At 37.7% G+C, this 25,050-nt stretch overlaps 1 protein-coding gene across 1 annotated transcript in view; it reads left to right on the top strand.

Moving 5' to 3' along the window:
* ZFPM2 (zinc finger protein, FOG family member 2) overlaps positions 1-25,050 on the top strand; it is a 308,414-nt gene that overhangs the window by 197,241 nt on the left and 86,123 nt on the right. The gene's annotated exons all lie outside the window — the stretch shown is intronic.

Raw genomic sequence — 25,050 nt, 5'->3', positions numbered from 1 at the left:
GAGAAACAAAACGCCCCTAGAATACATGGAATAAAAATAACTTAGTGTAGCTGTGTTTGGCATTTACCCTACAGATCAGGTTGCAAAACTATGACTTTTCTTCCTTGTATTTCAATCACTAATCTCAGCACTTTGTGAATACTTTAGAACATGCACTGTTCTTGTTTAATTTCTTTTAGGTTTTATTTCTAACCAAACAGACCTACTGAGATCAAAGATTTGTTTGCTGAGGCAACCTAGTGACCATTTCAGCATACAAGCATCCAGGCAAATAAGCACCCATATCAATATATTAACATACAAAAACACTAATCATAACATCAAAGACTCCTAAAAACTTACTAGAAACAATTACAACTTGTTCCTATAATCATTGCAATTTATACACTTATAAGAGGATTGCCTTTAAACTGCCACAAGCCTTTGAAAGTTGAAACGCTGAAAACAGGGAATTTGCATGTTAAAAATGAGTCGCACACCAGGGTCTTATAAATTCTTTCTATTATAATTACAGAATGTCAACACATTCATTCTACAACCTGAAACACCTGCAGTACTAGAGAACTGGGCTCAGATCTAAAAAGGGTTGAGCTGCCCTCCCTTCTCAGCTTGCTGATTGCAGCCCAAGTGGAAGAAGCAGCAAAGTATCAAACACACTGAAGCTTTTTGCACGAATCCAGAGCTGCATTCATAATGCATAATACTCATAATATTGAATACACACAGGCAAACTTTTCTGCAAAAACTTCTTAATATAATGGGAACCTGCTTTCACTCTAAAACGTAGCTCCTACAAATTCTCATAGGATGATGTCTTGTCAAGTATGATATTATTTCTGTAGTTATAATAATACTTAGCACGTATTTACCAGTTGGATTTCCATCTTTAAAGTATTTTACAAGCATTAACTAATTCATTAGACAGTTTTGGTCCTATCTCATTTATTCTATTGAAATACAACTTTTTTTTTTCAAATAGTAAGGACTTGCTTCAGTTTGATGCAATCTGATTAACCCAAAATAGTGGTATTTTCATTTAAAGGTGATGGATTTTGTTTCACTGATCGTGCTGGTTATTTTAGTACTTGGTTAACAAGGTATGATGAGTCAGTTGAACAGTACTCAAGGTGAATTCTAGCATCTCTACCATAGATGTGTTATATGAGGATAAATTTGAGGATAAATACATGTTAAAAACCTGCTGCTTCACTAAACTAATGCGGGAAGTAAGTTGTAGATATGCTTTGCTTTCGCTGTGTTCTGTTTCTCTCTGTGCTCTGAGGTGGCTGCTCTGTTGGTCATTAAGCATCTACCCTTGCCTTAAGCTCTGTTGGGATTTTTGTACTAGAAAGATTAATTGGCTTGGATCACAAAACAATGTCAAATAGAAGATGGTAAAATAAATAAATAGAATGATGTTTCTCCCTTCAATTTGTATCTCATCATTCCAGATTACATTTCTTTGATTTGTGTTAGCTTTCTGTCTCCTATAGTGCCATTACTTCTAATGAAACGTTGTCAGCTGGCACGTAGCTGTAATTTGATATTATGTTGTAGTTGCATGTGTATAATTTTGTTAGTTTTCTTAGCAATACATTGTTATTTCTGAAGGCAATTAGCTGAACAAATGTGTGGAGTTGTCCATGTAGCAGATTTGGTCACCTGGGAGCTGTTTTCCATACTAAACTCAGGATGAGATGAGTGGAGTAAATTGGCACATTTCTGAGTCGAAGATAAGTTTAGAATTGGCTAACAGTACATAGTATTGGTTGATCAGCTGCTGACTCAGAAGCACATGCCATATTTCCTTTTAGCTCATTACAGAGATATCTTTGAGAGCAGAATTTTCCCCAGATCCTTCAGGAGAACATAGGAACGTCAGCCTGATTTCCAGTTCACTAGAGGCTGGGAGCACTGTCGTCACCCACATATTGCACACAGAATAATCGCAGGGACAGGAGCCTAGAGTGTAGGTTCTACTGAAAGAGAATTTGAGCTGGCTAAGTCCCTGTTTGCCTTCAATGCGCTCTTTCTCTGCATAAAATACTTCATATTTTCCCTAGGCAAACAAACAAAGCATATGTCTGCATATATATGTGCATATTTATTTATTTATTTATTTATTTATTATGATGAACACAAATAGGATTATATTTATAAATTATTACAGTGCAATCACAAGTCATCTTCTATACAAATCTTTAGATAAAGAAAGCATTTATTTATAATCACACATCAGAGTACATCCAAAGTGAATAGTTATGGAATAAATATTCAGTACTTGAAATAAGTGCTATTCTAATTATTCAGTTTAATCTGGGATCACTACCTATATTTTTTATAGTAACATTTCCCTAATACTAGGACAAGTTAGAAAAGAGAAAAGCAGTTCTTTAGGGATAGTTAATTATTATCCCATTTTACAAATTCTGATACAAGTTGGATACTCATGGCACATGCCGTTATTCCATTCTCTTTTCTTAAAGGAAACTTTTACTACCGTAATTACATTCAAAAGGAATGCTGGTTTTGTTTTAATATTTATCGTAAAATTCTCTCTTGTTTCAAAAATGGACTTCCAGAAAGTCTATTCAGTAATTTATGTCCTAGAAACTGAGATTTAAGAGACAGATTTTATGAATTAAAGCTTATTTAGAAATAGATGTTCTAGAAAAGAAAGAAAGAAAGAAAGAAAGAAAGAAAGAAAGAAAGAAAGAAAGAAAGAAAGAAAGAAAAAGAAAATAAAAGAAAAAAAAAAACGCTTCAGTATAATTCAAGCAAGTTGCAGTGGTAGGAAGTATTAATGCATGAACTGTTTAATCATTGCTACATTGTGTACTTTTAGAAGCATTTTTGCCTAATGGAGTTGTGCACCAGACCTGGAGGAAAATCTCTAAGACCACAGTTAAGAGTCTCCCCACAAGCTAGGAGGGGGCTGGGATATTTATTTATTGCAAATCTTTCACTGGAATGGCAAGGATTTTCAAAAATAAATTATGACTGACCAGAATAGAAACAGTGTAAAAACCACAGTTGCACACACTAAAAGCCCTGCTCATGAACAGACATTTTTCTAGATATTATTTAAGCCATTTATGTGAAATGTATGGATACCGTATGTTTAGTGGCATTGTTAAAACAGGGTGTCTGTACAAATATTTAGCTGTGAGAATTATAAAATCATAAGGCGATTAAGTTAGCTAGTTGTGAAATTCCAATATTGCTTTTTAAATGACTTCAGGATATAGGAGGTGCTAAGGTTATTATCTGTTATCAGGAATACAGCGGAATTGTACGACTGGATAATAACTAAACAACTGACACAATGTAAAATTACATTATCAGTGTGTTAAAACAAAATTGCGCCCTAAAGGAGTCTACATGCCAGCTCAGAGCTGCAGTGTAATTATGCTTAACTCTGATAATTAAAATACAACGGAGATCAACAGAATCATTTTCATTAAGAAAATTATTAATGATGGTGGTATAACAGTAATTGATTGCAGAGCACCACAGGATAACTCTGTGCAGGAAAGCCAACATGTGTAGCGTGTGTCTGGGCCGGTCGGGTTGCGTTGCGTCCCACTGAGCGCGCTGCCGGCCAGGTGGCAGCTGTGGGGTACGGCTCCTGCTGCAAATCCTAATTTAGGAAATGATGGCTTTGCAGGCTGCCCCTTGGAGGGACAGGGATGGGTGCTGGTGCCCGGGATGATGGCATGGGGTCGGGTATGGCTGCCAAAAGGGAGGTGGCTGCAGGCACTGACTCGCACATGTTTAAGCCAGCCGTCATCTCAGTTTGTGTGAGGCAGTGTTTGGTTTTGCATTTCCATTAGTGATTTACTGGTGTTATTTCCTCCTCTGCCTGGCCTCACCGAGTAGTTTATGCCCCTCGTTATTTCTGAGGGGATGCGGGAGAGGAAGAGCCGTCCTTGCCCCAGCACGGTTGCACAGGCGCTGCGTGACATCTCCGTAAGTGATTCCACAGGGTGCTCCCCACTTGTGCTGGTGCTGTGGACACAGGATGCCGAGTGCCATAAAAAGCCTCCGTCTCTCCGTAAGTGAAATCACAGTCGGTGCCCACTGAGCGACTATAACAAAATCCTTGCTAGGGAGGATGTCGCCTAAGGGTGAGATCCGCGAATTGTCATTTTCTTTGGTGAACAAAAAAACGGGGAGCGGGGGGAGGGAATTTCGGGGGAGTGCTGCTCCACGCAGCTAAGGAATAGGTCCTTGCTCAAACAGATGTGGCTTTAGAAAGCTGCCCAAAAAAGTCTATTCTCCAATCACAATAGAGAAGAAGCCTGCTAGGGTGGATTTACAGAATGATATTAGTTAAAATGACAGCTGCCCATGTTGAGATTGTGTCATGTAGTTAATTTATTAATAGAAGCTTGAGGAAAGGCAGCACAGAGGAGAGGGCAGGGCAGAAGTCAGGGCTGGAGGCAGAGGGCTGTGCTCGACCCTTCTGGGGCTTCCACTGGCTGCTGAGCCCCATAATTCACATAAAGAAAGTCAGTAAACACATAACTGGTTGCTTATTTCACTGATACTGGGGTGGCTTATTTAGCTGATGTATGTGGCATGCACTGAAAATACAAACATTGTAAAAGGGTTACATAAAACCACTAGGAAAAATTGAAGGCAGTTTTTAATTAATTTTGCTAATTTAAAGTAAACGTTCTAATTTTTAACATAGAGGAAAAGTCAATTGTTGCAACAGAAGGAGACTTAAATTTTTGGTGACGAGATTATTTTTCTTGATTGTTCTGTGAGATCCTTGATACCATGTTTTCCCCAGCAAGAGAGTTTTCAGCTAGCACATATTTTTTTTTTCCCTACAACTTCAGGCAATATAATGGTAAATTGCACCACAGACATACAGCATCAGGGACCCTAATGAGACAGAGGTCAAACTCCATAAGAAGTTTAAACACTGCTGCATTAGAATATGAGTATAATTTGGTTTGGGTCAGAAAACAAGTTGTTTAGTAGGCCAAAGGTTAACTTGGGGCATATATTTTAGATTGCAAGGGGCTTTATTCCACTTGCTATTAAAAAGCAAATTGAGTACATTTACTAAGTCTGTTCCACCTGGACAGTCAGAAAACTGCAGCATCTGCTGTCCTACAGGATGCCTCCATTAGCTATACAATGTGCTGAAGCCTTTGGTGGTGCTAAAGTTTTTTGTTCCTTCTTTGAATTCACTGACAAAAAAAAAAATCTGAGTTTTTAATAGAGCACATGTGACATCTTAATATCAAAGGTCTGTGGAAGAGCTTGTTTTGGATTTCATTTACACAATGAAAAATTGCAAATTATTTCTCAAGAGAAGTATAATATATATGCATAATGCTTACATAGAATAATATAGAAGCATTATGCATATATATTATTATAGAGTAATATATCTGCAATCATTGGAAGAAAATGTGGGTACAGATGTAAGGGCATGATTGGTAAGTGGATGTTGGGCTCCCTGTTTGGTTTTGCAGAGTTGTTGAGAAAGTGGGGTGCCAAAGGTCTCTGTTATGAGTGAAAGTATTGCAAATCGGTCTTGGTAATTTCACTGCTGGACACAGAAGGAGAAAATATTTTCCCTCCATCACTAGTGGTTCTTATGGCTTGTTGATGGCAGTCACGGTGCTGTGGACTTCAGACACTATTCAGCTTCAAAGAACTCACAGAGCAGGACTGTACTTCTTCCTCATTTTATTTTTACCTTTGTCAATAGATCCAGTGAGGTATTTTCTGCTTTAGGGAGTTGGAGTTCAGGGCCTTGTATATTTAATTAATATCAACAATATAAAGGTTATTTTATGCAGCTTTATGGATATGCACATAATAGCACACTATATATTATTACATGCCCTTTAAATTCTAAGCATATAGATAATAAAGGGAAAATGACAAGAAATACCAGAGTACAACTAAATTTCCACTTCTAATATGAAAATGCTTTTGTTCGTTATTAGTGCATTTCATTTACGTAGCAGCCAAATTTTATGAGTTGTTCTTATATGTATATGATTTGGGTCTTTTTTCTTATGTTCTTACCACTTACTGTGTAGTGTATTTCATAGTTCAAACTTGGAATTATTTTTCATTTGAGGAGATGAGGAAATAGGAGAATACTGACATGATTTGTATGGAATTATGTATTTTGCACTGAAGCTATAAAAAGCTGTAAACTGAGTATAAAACACACCCATGACAGCATGTTCAGGATGGAAAAGAAGCCCAGTCTGCATTTCACACCATGACCATATGAAAAGAAACATTACTTCATACACTGAGACCACTGGCAACAATAAATGTAAGCAGAGTGCAGAGATTTTTTTTTCAATGTATGTATTTCTCCCTCATTTTTCTAAGTAAATTGCAGTAGAATCAGTCATTTAGAATTTTTTTAAGAAAAATGTTGTCATTATTTTCAGGATATGAAATATAGGCTAAATGTGTCTTATTTTTAATTTTTTTTTACCCATTATGCTCAGTAACTATTGAGGACTGCAATAACCTTGTGACTCCTGGGGCTCATGGTACCATTACCTCTGTCATCTTCCCTACAAAGCAAGAGGGAAGAAAAAGCCCCAAATTTGCTGAGCCACACATTTCAAGTTGTCGACAGCCCCATCCACAAGAAAACAGAAGAAAATATATATGCACTCTGTCCTGTCAAAAGGCTTTCACCTTATCTTGAGAGACTGTCAGGGCAGGAACATCATGGAATGGACAGGAGTCTATTAAATTAATAAGCTGCTGGATGGTGTCTGGAGAGTTATGATGCTCCATAAATCCAGTTTGATCATGGTGGACAAGGTTTAAATCTGCAGCCTCCTAATACACATCCAGGTCCTGGATTGGATTTTAAGTTTTGTGCTGGAGACACAGAGATAGTCCTGTAGCTTGTGAATTAAGATTTATCATTTTTTCATACTTTTTTTTTTCCCCTTTACTTCCTGACAAAAATGAAAACACCTTAGGGATCCTGGCAAATGTTACAGCTTGAAATGAAAGAGCTGTTGTCAAGGTGAAACCATGACCTAGAAGCCTAATAGCAAACCTGGGTCATTCACTGCAGGCAGCTCCATTGGTGCTGAGTATAAAATGTCTGTATGTGAGGAGACAGGGCTGTATTAATCTGCAGCCTGTTTTATAGTGAATCCTATTAAATACTTCTACTGTGTATTTGATACAAGACAAACTAATGGTGTACCATGTAAAAGGAAAAGCTGAAAAATGTTGAAATACATTCTTCCCCCGTTCAGGTGGTTGTGTGTATAATGGAGAGTGAGGTGTGAGAATTCTATGTCCCTTATTTCCAAATGGATTAAGCCTGGTGCTAATAAGAGAAGACCCTTCTGCAACATTCAAGGTGCCAAGCTCCCAGCAGAAGCAGTGTGATGTGCAGCTGTGATTTCCAAGTGGGTAGTGGAGCTGGGCTACCTGGAATTCAGCATTAAAATCGTGTTGGATGGGTTTAGTCTTCAGCAGCTTACAGGCAAGGCCATTATTAGGGCACAATGGGTGGAATTCAAGTGTTTCTTGGCCATTTAACTGACCTGCAAGCCACTGATTTATTATTAGGTCCCTAAGCTCCTATTGCTCTTACTCTGGGGACTGCAGTAGGTGATTACTGTGCTTGCCTGCACAGGCAATGGCAGAGCCAGCAGTTCTCTCTTCTCAAACTCTGTAGCCATGTTTTGGATCCTTACTAATTTATTTATTGATGATACTTAGACTCTGTGTTAAAGCAATTTGTATTAATTTTTGTTCTCATTGTTACTTTAGGAGCTAAAGGAGGCTTCCTGACATTAGAGAAGTCTAAAACCATTGTATATGCTAAAGGAAATGGATAGCTTGTGTTGCAATACCGAGGACACTGAGATTTGTTTTATGCTCAGGAAAATGGATTCAGAGATAAAAGCAATCTAAAAAAAGCTCTTCTGGAGTGTAGGTTTCCTAAAACAGAAAATGGGATCAAGATATAACCTTCAATCATCCATACATTCGTCTCCCTCCACCATCTTTCAGGAATTGCTTAAGAGCTGTAGCTAGAGATCATGTGTGACTGAATCCTGACCTCTCTATTGATCCTGGGGATCAATGTGTGTACTCTCTGATCCAAAGATCAATATCAGCATTTCTCTCCTCCTCCCGAGGTGTTCCAGCACTGCTCACCAGGGTAGGCAGAGGCCACAAGGAGCAGGGCTGCCCAGCAGGGCACCGTGGTGCTGAGGCAAGCACTGCAGACCACGTCTGTTTTTCCTGGTGCAATGGAGATTGCACCCTGTTCTTTGAGGCAGGTTATGAAGTGGGTGTAGTGAAGTGGGGAGAAGGGTGACTGAAGGTTTTGGGAAGAACTCCAGCATGGCAGAAAATACAGGAGTCTCTCACTGCAGCTCTCCTTGCACTTGAGGCAGGATGTTCCTGATGCCCACAGGTGCCCCTCTTCTCACCAGGGCTGGGCCATCCCTCAGTCTTCCCAACTGAAGGAAGTGTGGAGAAGTTGCAACCTGCTTCAATACGTTTTTAATTTGTAGGGAATGAGTTCGTGTTACTACAGACACGGAGAGAACTTAGCAGCCTTTTTAAAATGTAATTTCAGTGTTAAAAAAACATGGAAAAAATTGCTGTTTCAGATTTGGTTTTTTTCTTTCTTGTTTCAGTTTCATTCTGTCAGGGCATATGGGGCAATGTGGTGCTGACAACCAAAAATCCATGCTAGAGCATGCTCAAATTGTGATATTTGAAGCAAGCTGTGATATTGAAGCAGATTTAGTAGAGATGTTCTGTAACAGTGGTGATGCACATCACTGAATTGGTTAGTGGCATCCAGAACCAAGGCTTGTTTCTGGAGCAGAAATTCCTTGTAAGATAATTCCCTGTGATAATATCATAAAGTGTAGGCATATATACTTGCATAGATGCATACACATATATATATCAACAGAAATCAAAATCTCAGGCCTCAGTTAAACATCTCAGCCTGTATTTAACTCAAGCTGCAGAAGTTTCTGAAATCTCTTCCTATAGTTGCAATATATACTTGTGCATGGGTGGCTCCATCTATTCTAAATAATTATACCAGCACAGGTTAGTAGTCATTAGGAGGAAATATTATTTGAAAATTACTTTGGAAGATAGAATAAAGCCTAGCAATGTTAGGCCTTAAGAAAATTACTATTATTAGCTTTATAAATTACAGAAGAATGTTAGTTTTGCAATAAAATGATGAAAGTAGAAGACAACACAGGGAAAAATATGCAATTTATGGAGTGCAAACCAATGTAGAAAGAATGTTGAAAAGTTAAATGGCATTAGAAACACTAGAATAGACATTTATTCTGATGTATCAGATTAAGTAACCATTGTAACTTTTTATTTTAAAAAAACAAAATGCAGCTAGATAACACATACATGGCAGTGCACTAATTATTCAAGATCTGTAAAAATGAAAGGCCATGTTTAAGAAAACTGGGGTTAAGAATCATGGGGTTAACAGGAATTGACTAATATGAATTATAGAACCATGAAATGGCCTGTGTTTGAAGGAGCTTAAATATCATCTAGTTCTAACTATTCTTCTATGGATAGGGACATCTTTCACTAGACCAGGTTGCTTAGAGCTCCATCCAGCCTGGCCTTAAACATTTCCAGTGATGGGGCATCAACAACTTCTCTGGGTAACCTGTTCCAGTGTCTCACCACCCTCATAGTAAAGAATTCTTTCCTAATATCTTGTCTAAACCTACTCTCTTTCAGTTTGAAGACATTCCCCTTTGTCGCTTCATGCTTTGTCAAAAGTCCTTCTCCATCCTCCTTTCATGTACTGGAAAGCCACAATTAGGTCATCCAAAAGGCTTCTCTTCTCCAGGTTGAACAAATGGAATTCTCTCGGCCTTTCCTCATGAGAGAGGTGCTCCTTCCCTCTAATCTTGGTGGCCTCCTCTGGACTCACTCCAACAGCTCCATGTCCTTTCTGTGCTCGGGACCCCAGAGCTGGATGCAGCTCTCTGGGTGGGGTCTCACCAGAGAAGAGTAAAGGGGCAGAATCACCTCCTTTGATCTTCTCCCCACACTGCTTTTGATGCAGCCCAGGGCTTGTTTGGCTCTCTGGACTGTGAGTGACCATTGCTGGATCTTTTCCAGCCTCTCATCCACCAGCACCCCCAAGTCCTTCGCAGCAGGGCTGCTCTTGATCTGTCCATCCCCCAGCCTGTGTTGATACCCGGAGTTACTCTGACTTAGGTGCAGCATCTTGTATTTGATCTTGTTAAACCTCATGAGATCCCCATGGGCTAATTCTTGATCTTGTCCAAATCCCTCTGTATGGATCCCATCCTTCATGTGTGTCACCCACAGGTGTGTCAGCTTGGTGTCTTTTGCAGATCTGCTGAGGATGCACTTGATCCTTTTGTCTGTGTCCTTAACAAAGATATTAAATAGCACTGGTCCCAGTCGGGACCCCTGAGCAACACCAGTTTTCCCTGATGTCCATCAGGTCTCTGAGATGTTAACCACTGTCCTCTGGATGTGACTGTCCAAACATATTCTTGTCCATCTAGAAGATCTCCATCAAATCCATCCCTCTCCGGTTTAGAAAGCAGAATGGTGTGGAGGACCATGGCAGAGGCTTTACAGAAGTCCAGACAAATTACATCTGTTGCTCTTCCCTTGTCCACTGATGCAGTCACTGCATCACAGATTGGTCAGCCAAGACCTGCCCTTGGTGAAGCCATGCTAACTTCAATTGAAAACTAAGATGAAGTAATGTTGTTGGTCTTTAGCTGAAACAAATGTTCAGACATGTAGAAATGGAAGCTCCTGAGATGTAGGGGAGATAGTGTTGTTTTTGGCCAGATAAAACACTTACTGACATTATAAGATGTGCAATTGAACTTCAAGTGTGAGATGAAACAGAAATGTTTTACACTAGGAAATGAGAAGGGTGGCATCAAGTGATCACTATGCATCTTCTATTAATAATCTGTTCTTTTTAAATGTGAACAGGCTCACTTTTATGGTGACTGCATGTGCATTTTAATGGATTTAAATTATGTGAGGTTTAAATGCATTTTCAAGTTACAATTAAATGAAAATTTAAAATAAGACTGACAGATTGCTAAGACTAAGCCAGTTCTATGATTAAGGTTCAATTAAATTATATTTATCATGGGAGCAAATGAAGTATAAAATCACAAACAATGATATTTTTCAGTGGCTTACTTTGGTGGAAAGAGTAGTCTGAAGTATGACTTTGAGACTTTTATCTTTCATTCCCTCCTAAAGTAGAAATTAATTAGGGCTAAACAAGCATTGGCTGTGGGTTCAGAACCCCATCCCGAGTCTTTCGTGGACCAGTGGTCCAGGAGCAATTTACTGTTTGTGATGCAAAGTATTATGTATTTTATTTGGGTTTAACTAGCTAAGTTAGGGGGAAAGTTGAAATTTTATTAGTTGTTTAAGGAATTAACTGTTTTTGTCGCTTTCATGTGAGCCACTTCTGGTCCTTTGCACTTTCTCAACAGATCTGCTGAGACTGATTCTTTAAATATGGTTATTTTCTTTCCATTACTTTCTATGTAAATCCTTAAATATCAAAAGCTCTGTAGTGAGTCAAGAGAATGGTGTGTTTGTACATGCCAGCTATTTCTCAGTTTTATCCAGAGTACCATAACAAGTGAAGCACGACAGTTTTCTAGCTTGCCACAGTATGAACTTCAGTTTCATGTAGGTGTGGCACTGGTGCTCTGTGTTTTGATGTATTTCCTAATATTTGTAATTTATTTGTTCTTCCTTTTTCCTACAGAACTATGAGTAAAAGGAATTATATTCTGCATTCTCTTTTATTGTTTTGATCTTAATTTTATAATCTAGGAAAAGTGATTAACTTTGGAAATTGAGCAGCTTGAATGTTTTGATATCTTTAAAAAACTGTCTACAGCATCTTAAAAGTTGTTCTTTCAAAATGCCATTTCTCTCCTTTTTAAAGGAGTGGTGGTAAGCAGGAAAAAAATAATTTTGGATCAATTACACCTAAAAAAGCTCTATAATATATTCAGCTAGAAGTTTCTAAAAAAGTGATGAGCTGATACATGACCTTCTTCTCTTTGAGAACATATGAACACATTCAGGAAAGTGAAGCATGATTCTAGTGCTGGTGTGTCCCTAATTATTGCAAAGCCTAAACAGTTGAAATTTGAGTATTCAAAGGGCTAATTGTACAGAGAAGATTCAGTTCCTGAGTAAAAGACATCTCCAAAAGCACCCATAGGGAAGTTTTTCCTTAACAAAAACATATTTTTAAATGGGATTCTTCTCAGCTGTTAAACTGATACACAGATCTAAGAGTTGGTCTTCAGGCTGAAGATATTGAAGAAAATTCTTGAGTTCAGGACTGCTATCTTTTGGTGTTAGTTTTGTATGGCTGGACCATGTCCTATGTCTCATCTCTTGGAATTTGATGCTGCAGAGGAATCAATAGAAGCTGATTAGCATAGGTTTTCTTTGAGCACTTTGGAGCGACAGTGCCCCATTAATATCCAGAAGCATTCTTTCTTTTTACTTAGTTTCTTTACCTTCTTTCTTTCTAGAGAAAAGTTGAGTCAATTTGCTTTTGAAGTTTGCAGACTCCAGTCACTAATATTGTTAGTTAATCAGTAAGTTATTATTATTAATAATGTTGGATACTGGAGGAAAAGAGAGATCCTGGAGTTTTTAACACTATTTTGTCCTTTGGAAATGGCCCAAACAAATTTTAGCTGTATGCTACAAATCAAACACCTGATTTATCAAACTGTATCACTTTCATAGTAGCAACTTGTCAGATCCTGGTAAAAGGTTGCCTCTGATTCATATTTCAATGAATTAATTTGCTTTGGCCCCACAGAATTAGCTAAATTTGTATACCATTCCTATTGCTGTTATTTATTTCCATATGGCAAGTATAATGACAATGGGTTAATATTTGCTAAGTGAAGGAGTTTTGTAGAATAATACCATAAGTAAAGGACACAAAAAGAAAAAAACTATGAGGAAAAAAAAATTACTTGAGAATCATTCTTACTTTCCTATAATATTGTGAAAGAAAACTTTGAGTTTTAAACACAGTATTCTTGTAGAGTTGCTATATTATTTTCTTTATCCTGACATAAATGTTCTTTCTGTGGAAAATAGACTTCTTTCATAGCACTAAACCAGTTAGGCTATGTCCTTAACACAGGGAACAGCTGTTAATGTTTCAGTATATTTAAAATATTTTCAGTATATAGCCTTTGGTTGGTACAATGTCTTTTTTTTGTTGTTGTTGTCTTTTACATCACAGTCAGTTACCTTCATCGGCATCTACTGGTACAAAACGGTTGTAATGGAGCAAAAGACCCATCCCATAATTTTCCTTATTCATTGTTCTCATTTCATTCCTGATTTTTTGACTCTGTAAAAATTGAGGTGCATAGAGGAAATGTCTAAAGAAGAATGAGCCCCATCTCTGAGTAGTCCTTTCTTATCATGTATAATGTACCATGAATTGTATGTACCCAACAATAGTGAACTCTGCCCTCCAGAGATTGAAAAAAAATGTCACTAGTCAGGGTAAGTAATCAGCAGGGACTTACAAGTCCCTTGACATCCTTTCATCATAGCTCCTAAATATTGTCTTAGCAGTAGGGCTCTTTGGCAAATTAAAGCACAAGAGAGAAAGCACATAGGACTTAATGTAGAATTCAGGCAATGAAAAGGAACTGCCAGAAGTAACTGAATCCCAGCATTTTGATATGTGGCTTGCTTAATTACAAAGGCATTTGTTCCCTTTCGAAAAAGGCATGCATTATTCTGCCTTTTTCAGAGCTTATATAGCAGTCTATGGGTGATAATCTAGTGTTTAACTACACATAGTTTAACATAATAAACTGCTAAATAAGTTTTGCAGAGTGATAGTCTGTGTATCATGTGGCATCTTCAAAATCCTTTTGTATTGTCTGGCCAGAATATTTAGTATAAACTGAAGTAACAGCACACAAGAAGGAAAAACAATTCTACAGTACTCTTCATGTCTGAGCAGCCCACATAGTCAGTGTATGATTTACAGCATTTGTCACTGAAATGCAGGAATTTTTTTTTTTTTATTTTAAGTGTTTTTAAATGCTCTGTGAGATGTTCAGTATGAGCATGTGTGCTTTTAAGGCAGGAGGTAAGAAGCAAACATTTCAAGCCTTATTGTTTAGGAACTATTTGCATGCTTAGCAGGTCTATTTACATCTATCACTATAAAGTCAAGAGAATAAAGAATTATTTGGAAAGATATTGATGGATTGTTGAAATGTAACTACTCAGTTAGTGAGACTTTTGATAACTCTTATATATACTCAGAGTCAAATGTAACATGGCTGTATTTCATTAGATTTCTGTAAAAAAAAAGGAATTTTTTCTGAATTCATTTGATATGCTCGTTTTTTAATTTTTTTTTCTTTTTTCAGCATAGAGAACTGTTGTTTTGGGAAATTTTAACATAAAATTTTTACTTACATATGCCGTGGAGAACTCACAGCTTAGAGAGTTCCTTAGAGTAGTTCCTTAGAATTTGAAATCTTTCCAGTTCTTAGTTTACTGAAAATTTGTTTCTACCAGAGGTCACACTATTTCTTAGTAGTAGAAACAATTTTTTTGTAAACTTGTTATCAACCTGTCATAAGGAGAAAAAGCTAAAACTTGAAATACTAGCAGCAGTTTTTTGGTATTTCATTTGCATCACAGTGACACATGGCTTTGAATTTGGACCTTAATTCACACTTTCTCAGAGAGCACTAACATCTGGGAGAAGGTTGTACTTCTTGGCTTGAAATAATTTTTTTCACACTTGTACCCTTCCTTAATTCAAAGTTTGGTCCAATCTTAGGGCATTATGTAAATTTTTTAATTGGGGTAGATTGTAAAGATCTGTTTCTTTTGGATAAAAGGAAATACAGAAAGGCAACCAAAGAGACTGAACAGTGTTATTCTAAGCTGTCAGGTTGTTCATAGGTTCTAGTCTGCTGGTGATATACTTTCAACAGATACACTAAGGAAAGTGCCAAGACCAGCTTTGACAGGGTTTTCTTTTTTTTTTTTTTATTTTTTTTTTTATTTCCCTTTTCTCCCCCCCTCCTCCTCTTTCTCTTTTAATCCCTGTGGGGCTCTGTGATTTTTCATAGCTGGACTAAAGTTGTGTCAACGGGAGACTTCCACCATAAAGACTGAAATGTTAAAGAAAGCTACAAGGAACAGCTTTGAGGCAAGGTTTCAAGCTTTGTCATCACGCTTGAAGAATTTTCTGTTTAATGTACTGTAATGCAGTATTCAATGGGGACAAGTTTAATTGAGTTTTACACAACCCAGTTGGGAGTAGCGCTGCAAGGTAGGTGATGTCTAGGTTTTTAATCTTCCACTCCAGAGAGGCTTGTTGACGAAGTGGTTCTTTCTCTTTGTAAGAAAAAAGGGAAGCATGAGAAATGATACATCCGTGGATAAAACCAATTGGCAACCCCCAAAGGAATGAGGGCGATAAGGCGAATCCAGCACTTGTAAGAAATAAAAGAATCCAACTGTTCATTTAAATGAGAAACAACACATGTGATTGAGGAGGCAGGGAGGCTGGGCACTGGAGTGGGGAGGAAGGGACTAATAAACAGAGTGGCTGGTGTTGGGAGTTAGGCGTCCTGCAAAAACAAACCTGGGTTTGTTAGGCAGATTACCAAAGAGATAGTTAATGACATGTTTTTTTTAAAGTAAAAGGAGAGTCGAGCATTTCCTATGTCGGAGAAGGTGGCTGAAGTGGCAGGAGGGAGGAAGCTGCTGTTAGGCAAAGCCCTACTTAAAGAATCACTATTCCTTCCCTAAGGCCTAACAGCAGCTCTCTATCAAACAGCGTAAAAATAGCACTGGACCCTGTCAAAGAGAAAATAATACCTTCTGTGTAAGCCTCAGTGTATTAAACTGTAGTCCTGTTCAAGTTACTTCTCCTAGAACTTAAGCAGCCGAAAGGATAAAAGCATGCAGTCAATATACTGCCAAATCATCTCCCTGCTCTGGCTCTGCATCCCTGCTAAAGAAAAAAGTGTTTATCTCTCTCTAAAAGCACTGTCTGCCCTTCATGAAAAATTCTGCTCTTGCCAATCATGTGCAATTATGTGTTAGAGCTTATTTTAATTTTCACCTACAAGCCAATACTCTTCCACTTGTTTTCTCTTAAAATATTTAAGAGATTTGACCTGGTATGTGACTGAAACTGTTTGCTTGTTTGATTGTTTTGTCCTTTAATACTTATATTGGTGTTTTTGTTCAGGGAGGTTTTCCTCCTTGCTCCAGAGTCATTTACTGGAGGAGATGCTCTGCTGTGCACTGAGTGTTTCCACCTTTCTTCTGCCATCTTACCATCTCTCATTTTACCCCATCTGAATCAAGAGGACTTAACACAGTGACTTTTCTTGTAAAATGCACTGAATATCATTGTTGGCATGAGCTCAAACAAGCAGTAGTTATGGAGTGCTTTGCTGCCAAGTAAGGTGTTTGCACGCCTTTTGGGGAGGCTGTGGGGCCGAGGGGCAGCCAGCCAGGCCAGCCTTGCACACACCTCACAGGCTGCCCTCCCGTTCCCCAGGCAAGCTCCAGGACCAAGTTTAGCCTCACACCTTGTTGCAGACTCACCAGCAGCCCCTTCTTTGGCCTTTGGCTCCCACACCCACCCGGGGAGGTCAGGCAGCCGTGGCTGAAGTCCAGCCTGCTTAGGGAGGAGAGCTGGGGGTGGGTTTCATAATGGTGCAGAAAGCCTCGGTAACAAGCTATTGTGTGGGAGGGTTGAATTTCACACACAGAACATATATGGGGAGAGAAATTGGAAATTGCATCAGAATATGCAGAATTTGCACTCTGCTGCTTTCCGAGGTACCACCAGAATCCCTGTTAAATTTATAAATACAGTGCACATGCAAAGTGTAGAGCTGAGCAAATAATTCACAATGAATAATTTATCTGACAAATTTAGCCTTTTTTTCTGCTCATGAAATATCCATGAACAGATCTGTGATTTGTAACTGCAACCTTTACAGTGCATTAGCATAGGGTTTTTTTAATTTAATTTCCTTGTGTAGTTTGGTGTAAAAAAGTAATTCCCTGTTATTATTCATACTAGCATTTTGAATAGTCCAAAAACAGACTTTGAAGTTCAGGCATGGACTAAGGGAAGGGGTGAAGGAGACAGGTGTTTTTGCCTTGCTGCTGCTGCTATTTGTCCAGAAACACTTTTTCTGTACGCTACATTTACAAGGCTACCTCACAACACTTTTTATTTTTGCAGCCTCTATATTTGCTGTAGAAAAACACAGAGCCACCTCTTCTTTAATGGAAGAGAATATTCTGAGAAATAACATCCAATGATAAAAATATTTCAGATAAAAACTGAGGTGGAAGGTCTTGGAAAGATGGGGCTGCACTCTCACACTTTGTAAGGAACAATGCAAATTTTGAAAGATTTGCCATTTATCTCTATTGTAAGACATGGACTATATCCCTGAAAATGGCATCCCTTTGGATGGGCTGAAAAATGGCATCTGCATGGCCTGAAATAATAAGGAGAAATGAGACTCACATTTCATAGGACCTACCTTTGCAAACTTTGTAGCCCCATTTTCAAAACAAAATCCTTGTGGCTAAAGCAACATAAAAAGTAAACCACTTTGGTTTTCTGAGATAAATGGTTTGAAAATGTGGCATTAGCATAAATGCTTTCTGACTATTCTTGGCATGAATTTTTTGCTCCGTAATCTCCTCATCTTTCTATTCTAATACTTTCTCTATAGTCAAACAAACTCATCACTGTTTACTCTGGATTGAACTGTGAGGAGTTTAACCAGTTTCACTGAAGTTATCAATTGAACCTCTTTGCAGCTTTGTTACAAATAGAGGTAGGAATTTTTGCTGTTGCTAATCTTACAATTTACTATGATTTCAAAATTTCTAAAATATTTTTAGCATAACCCAAATTTTTTCTTTATGTATGCATAAAAAAAACCTATGATATAACCTGAGAGGTAATGCTTAAGAAATGGGTAGAAATAGAAGAAAATTCTGTTGAGAAACTTTAATTAAGTGGGCCTACTTTAGCCCAAATAATTTATTTGTTCTTCGTTTAACATGTTTAAGGATAATACATGTTTTATGAAGGTCTCACTGAGTTAATATACAGCTCTGCTCAGAATAACAGCTTTAACAATACTTATCTGGTCAATAATCTCAATAATCTGCTTATTCTGCTCTACATGCAGAATTAAATCTCTAGGCTCTGATGGGGAAGAAGATTCACTCCCTCTTTTCTGATGGTATGTCAGAAAAGAAAGAGTCAGTTGGATTTTACCCATATGTTTTCTTCTCAGAAAAATTTAATAAATTCTAAGTTGTTCTATCTCAGTAGAAACCTACTGAGGGTATTGAATACTTTTGAGAGCTGCCATTAAAAAAGGCCAAATTTGGTCCTCAGAAACACCATGCTCAGTGGTGAGTGATACAGAAAGAACCTTTCAAAGCCAGGATGAGATTACACAACTGCTGCTTCTTATAAATGGGTCCACTGCACATGGAAAAAACTGAGGTGTCATGAAAAGTCCAGCATCTTTTTATATATTTATAATAGGCCATGACCACACATAATTAAAATTAGTAGTTCACTAACTCATTCCTTGGTATTACATAATAACAAAAAAAGTCTTTAGGAAGATTTCAAAGCAAATCCCACAGCAATCAGCTGAAAGAAGGAATTTTGGCATTTTTCCATCCTGCAGACATAAGACAGTTTCAGATATAAGAAAAATAAGCATAAGATACTCTTCTTGCCTTTTTTATAAAGCTGTTTCAAGCAAAGGAAAACCCAAATGCTCTCAGTGAATGAAGTATTCATACAGTCGCCCAAAATGTTGGTGTAGGTAGATTAGCATTATTGCTTTTATTATAATAAAAGTAGATACTATAGCAGGTTGTCTGGAGTAATTCCAGATGGCAAGATCCATCCATTCTTGCATCCATCCAAATTCATTGAAATCAGTGCTCAACCTGAGTGGACATCTCTGGGCAGATCCAGCCAAAGCCTGGTGAAGGAAAATCTAATTTGGCGTCAGTGGAACTGGAATTTAGCTCATGGGGCAGACTGTGTCAGGTCTCTAGATGTGATTCTGACGTCAAGCCTTCTCAGCATCCCATTTGTATATGTCATGGTTTTACAGCTGAGACTGGCATAAGATCAAGGAAAAAAGTATTTTCCACTATGTCCATACTGGACATCTGTGTCCCTGTCACACAAGTGTAAATGCTCCTTTGTCTTCTAAGGAAAATGAAGTAAATCAGAGCATTACAGGACATCCTGATGCAGAAAACTGAAGCAGTTTATAGACCACCTATATCTTTCCTTTAGTTGCACTCAGGTTTTTTTTTTTAAGTAACAATGAGTTTAGAAAATTTTCTTTCTTTCACATGTAAATGGTTTGTACCCAGGAATGACAGACACAGCCACACCTGAAAACATCTGTGTGGTCTCTCCTTGATGTGCTTGTTCTACAAGAGGCTGTCACAACCATCCTGGAGGAAAGGAAAATCCTGTTTCTGCACATCATGCTGTAGGAAGGAGACTTGGGGGTTTGCAACTTGCTGGAGATGGAGCAATTAGAGAAGCAAAAAAATGCAGGGACAACTAAACAGAGAAGTCACAGATGATCCTAGGGAGGAAAATAAATTCTGTTTAAAACTTTTGCTGGTGGGATGATCGTGCAATTTAGTAATGGGAGCTATTTCAAGTTATTTCAAGCCAGTGTTTCAATGGCAAATCACTGCATTTAAATTGATAACACTTCAGAGCAGTACAAATTAGAGCTAAATACCTGTGCAGCTGCAAGAATTTTGTTTGATTGTTTTTTCTTTCTGAAAGTTAAAATAAAATAATATATTATGATAACATAATTAGGTAGGAATCTGCAGAACTTAAATGCAGTCAGTTTCATAAAGTATGGAAGCTGTTGCAAACAAATGAAAACATCACCCAGAAGCATAGACTGAGGAGATGAAAATAAGCAGAGAAAGAATAAGGAAGTGAAAATTAATCTTTCTTTATAGATGATAACATCAACACACCTATTATTAATAACATAATATTTAATCATGAATATCTATAAATTTCCTTTAAATATCTAAGTATTGGTTCTATCTTACATTGCAATTAATTTCTGGTATTGTCTTGATGCAGCTGGAAACAAGTTCTGAGAATAAACTCTCATGATTTCTACTTTTATATATTAACTCTGAAGTCTAGTAATAAGCTCATCTATGAACATTTTTCATTATTTTACTTGGAATTAAGTGGAGATCAGAAAACAAGTATGGTGATGTATTATGAGTAGAACAAACTTTGCAGGAAATTTTATTTTGGCATTAAAGAGTTTAGGGCAATTTGGAATTGTTTTCTAGAAAACATTTTCTTTTTTTTTTTTTCCTCCAGTTTCTGAGTTTTACATCAAAATTTCAAAATGTGTTCATTTTCAGATATTTTACTGCATTCCTACAAATGGTGCCTTGAGATTTCCCACTGCATATTAGGTTTTGCCAAAACAAAACTCAGGTTTACATCTGCTTTTGCCAAATAAAGGCCGTCATTTCCATTTCACCAGAATTTAGGAAAAGGAATTCAAATGTGAGGTCGCTGAACAGTGATTTACCCTTCTCAGTGATGGTTTAGTATTTTCAGAAAAGATTAAATTAATTCAGTTAAGTTTGAATTTTTTTAAACATTTTAATTTAATTTTTTTAATGTAGAATCATTAGATTTCTGTTGAAATAGAGAACTCTACATTGCTGGGGTACAGCCCGATTCTGTTAGGAAAATGTGTTGCTATTGCTAAAGAATTGCAAGGAATGAATGATTCCCAGGAAATGAACAATAGAAAATATGGACACGTTAATCAGTCTAGTTTTCTTTCCTTTTGCAAAAGAAAAAAAAAAGAAAAGCAAGCAAGGATCATGCTCTCTCTGATATTAAAATCTATGGGAATTTGATGAGATAAAAGAAATGTTAAATGAACATTCTTCCTCTAAACAGACATGTCTAGAAAGGCAATTTTAGTTGTACAGCAGTGTAGCATTTTGTTTTTTCTGCAATAAAGCCATCAGATCAATAAAAAATTATGTAGCAGATTATTATTACACTGTGCTCACTATAGCTCTAATCGTAAATAATACAGCAGTTATCCTGGTTATATTAATTATAATTAGAATGCAGATAATGCAGACGGTCTTTTATTACTAGAGCCAAATCAATTTTCCAGTGTTATTCAATGCAAGGTCACACAAAGTTGTTGAAGCTCTTAGACTTCTTATGAAATGACCTGCATATGTAAGAGAGGGTTTGGCTCAGCTGTGTAAGACACATTGACTGGGAAGTGCATTGAAATAATTACAGCCATGAACTCTTGCCTGTAATGGCAGAATTTCATTTTATAAAGTAAGCATAGCTGTAATCCAGGCTCCTTTATGGTGGGAAGCCTCATAAATCTTTCAGAGAAGACCAAGCCTTTCTCTTATTTGTAAAGCAGAAATCAAAATGAATTAGTTTCTGTTGTTATTCTTTCCATCTGTACTGTTCTGTTAAACATGCTGAATGTGTTCATGTTGTGTATCAATACAGAAAAAAGTTAAAATAAGAAAATACTTAATGGACACATTTCATTATTTTAACATAGACTGTTTTAAAGTTCACTCGTTTGGGCTCTGACTCTCGTCGTTCGCTTAAAGCTTTTATCATCTTTTGGGATTGCATTGGCTTAATGTATTTGTCTTCTGTCTCTCATGGCTTCAGTTAAACTCAGAATCACAGAGGAACTGATATGCTTAAAATGTGCCTGTCTGTCCTGTAACTGATGAGCAGATTAGTAGGACGCTGCCAGATAATCATCTCCGAGATGCATTGGATTCATATGCGTAAATGACACATGGCAGAGAGGGGGAAAGATCGAGGGAAGTGTCTTTCAGTTGTGTGCTTTTCTGCTTTCTTTAAGCATGAGTGCAGATGGCCATTAGATATGCTCCATGGTGCATTCTTGCAGTTTGGAATTTACTTTTCCTCTTTTTGTTCTTTGTGGTACGTATCAAAGTGCTTCCACAGAAACAATAGTAAACATAGCAGAGCTGCAAGTACCAGCTAGTTAGTGAGAGGCACAGTGCTAGGAACAATGTGAAGAATAAAGGCTTGGTTGCCATTTGCTTGCTCACTTACTTTGTTTTGCTTTGCTTCATTACTCAATAGAACATATGCTATAGAAAAGAGGAATAGCCCTCCACTGGAAAAAAAAAAAAGCATTTATTTGAAGAATTGGTGATACTTAAATCTTTAATATTTCTCTCCAAATTGTGCTCTCTGATTTGCTTTTAAATCAGCAGGAGTTTGGCATGTGTATGGGAGCATAGCTGTCCAGGCAATCTCCTACATGCCCACATGTGTTCAGCCTTATGTCTGGCCTCTAAGTCATACCTTCAATCAGCAGTCTGATGGCATTTTAAAAAAGGGTCTCTGATCACTTTTTGCTTTTTTTAGCTTGTCATAAATCCTATTATCAGCAGTACCTGAGCTTGAGGAATTCAGTCATTTGAATCAAAATGCTTCCTTCTGACAATAACCAAGGAAGGAGACAAAGCCATTTGGCAAGCAAATGAATCTTAAGTACACACACTGGAAATGTTTATACTTTGTTCTAGATAAATGTAGGCTGCATTTTGATAGTATATCAGTATTCAGCTTATAGAATGTGAATGGGATTTATGTGTGAGAGGAAATGTGAGAGAAATAGAGGAAGGGGTGTTAAAGAAAACTTGGTATAAATGGACTTTGGAGCTTTACTCAAATACTGGAGATATGCACTGTCAAATCAAATTATGCCAAATGTAAAAAATATAAATAAATTCTCTTCAGAGATACTTTTGTGACATGTATGATGTTATACCTGTGATACTTTTCATGGATCCTCCTGTTTTGTGTGACTTGATTTAATCTTATCTACAGATAATTTGATCTCTCTGAGCCCTATTTGCCTCTTTATTTTGATGGCAGTAATTTAATCAGGATTCTCCATAAGCCTCCCATTCTCTGCAAACACATTGCTGGGTTTGGTTGGTTGGTTTGGTGTTTTAATTATAATAATGTAGTAGCACTTATAGGTTCAGGGCATCCATCGCACCCTAAGCCTGAGGTGCAAAACAGAACAAGGAAATATTGGGGCAAAACCAATTTTTTTTGTTTATCAATTTTTGTTTATCAATTTTACTTCACTGAAGTAAATGCTCCACTTTAACTCTTAAAAGAGCCCAGAATCCATTTCCTCCTTTTCGCCTAAATTGTTTGGTTTTGTACAAAGGAAGAAAACTCACACTTTTGAAAAGTTCATGTTAAAACCAAGCAGTACAAAGGTATACTATATGATTGCTTAGTGTACAACTTCTTCTTTTCTTTGCATAAAAAATTCTGAGGCTCATGGTATGTATTCTTGTGAAGGTTTTTTTTAAGGCACTCTATCTCAGAGGTAGCATGTGTATCAGGGGAGGCAGGGATTGCTATGGTAAGTACCCCTGCTTCAAATAATAGGATTTGGGAATTATTTTCAGTCCAAAACATAAGGGAAAAAAATGTCTAAAAGTGACCTTGTCGTCTGAATTAACTTCCATGAGATTCCACTTTAAAATGATATGCCCAGTATTATCATTTTACTGCCAAAAACTGGGAACACTTCCAAATTTTGACTTAGAAATTATTGTACTTCCAACTGAAAAAAAAAAAGAAGCTTTTTGAAGTACTTCTTTTTGTTGAATACTGTAATAGATGGCTCTGTAAAATCCTGAGTAAATGGCCAAGACCGCAAGTTCGAGCTGCCCCCAAGGCAGTCTTATCTTACACACAGGCTTTTAGAAGATTTTTGTTTTGTTCTTGAATGTGTGTAGTTTATGTGTTTCATCAGAAGATGCCTGGTTTTTTGCCTGACTCTACACCCCCATGTCAATACCACTCAGGTTCACAAGGGGAGTTAGCCGCGGGATTTGTGCTGTGCTGAAGAAGAAAGATTATCTTTCCTGTAGGGTGGGGGGAAGCGCATTGTGCACATCTCTAAAGTAAAGACTGCAGGAAAAAATGGAGAGGGCATCACTTTTAAATATACAATAGCATTCCTAAGTTAATATAGCATGCTGGAATGTAGTGGAACATTTTATTATTTGGCAATCGTTTTTCTTTACATCTTGTAAATAAAATGTTCCTTGTCTTAACAGGCATTCAGCAACAGCAGGGTAGGTTTCTAATCAGCCACACAAACCACTGCTCTAAGTACATTTGATAGTGTCTCCAGCAAATAGCTTTAGAAAATATCCTTCGTAGTGTACGTACCCTCATGTGAGGATTACCTGCAATGATACGATACATCCTCATACATTCAGGCAGCCTCGTGTGCCTCTGATCTATCCTGGCTTTCACTGTCACTGTTTCCAAAATGGCCTTTCTGCCTCCTGATGGCAACGTGAAGCAAAAAAAGTACCATCTGGACACTGCATGCTAAAAAGTCAAAGATCTGTACACTGTATTATGCCCAAAAGGACATTTTCTTGTCAGTTAAGCTGCCATGTACTTTAGTCTGTCACTGATAACTAACAAAATTACAGTATGGTAATTTTAATTGGAAGCTATCCATTTTTATCCCCCAGGTTTTCCTTTGATTCCCCGTGGCAATCTCCTCCTGCAGCAGCTCCCTGGCCGCGGCGCGGGCGTGGGCAGGGCCGGTGGGAGGCCAGGCCAGCGCGGTGTCCGGCTGCCAGGGCGCTGCGCCGCTGCCCGCAGCTCTGCCAGAGCCCCCGTCCCAGCTCAGCCCCGTGTGGCCTCTTCCTAATTGCTTAATTCTGCTGCTTTTTCACTCACCTGGAGTCCCACAAAGCCATTTGACAATTAAGGTTATAGAGGAAAAGAGGCAGTCCCCCCTGACTGCTGGATGTTGGGAAGAT

Source organism: Ammospiza nelsoni, chromosome 1, assembly GCF_027579445.1.
Source record: "Ammospiza nelsoni isolate bAmmNel1 chromosome 1, bAmmNel1.pri, whole genome shotgun sequence".
In the NCBI taxonomy this organism is placed as follows: Eukaryota; Metazoa; Chordata; class Aves; order Passeriformes; family Passerellidae; genus Ammospiza; species Ammospiza nelsoni.
Note: the sequence above shows the minus strand (reverse complement) of the source record. Positions and strands in the feature narration are given on the sequence as shown.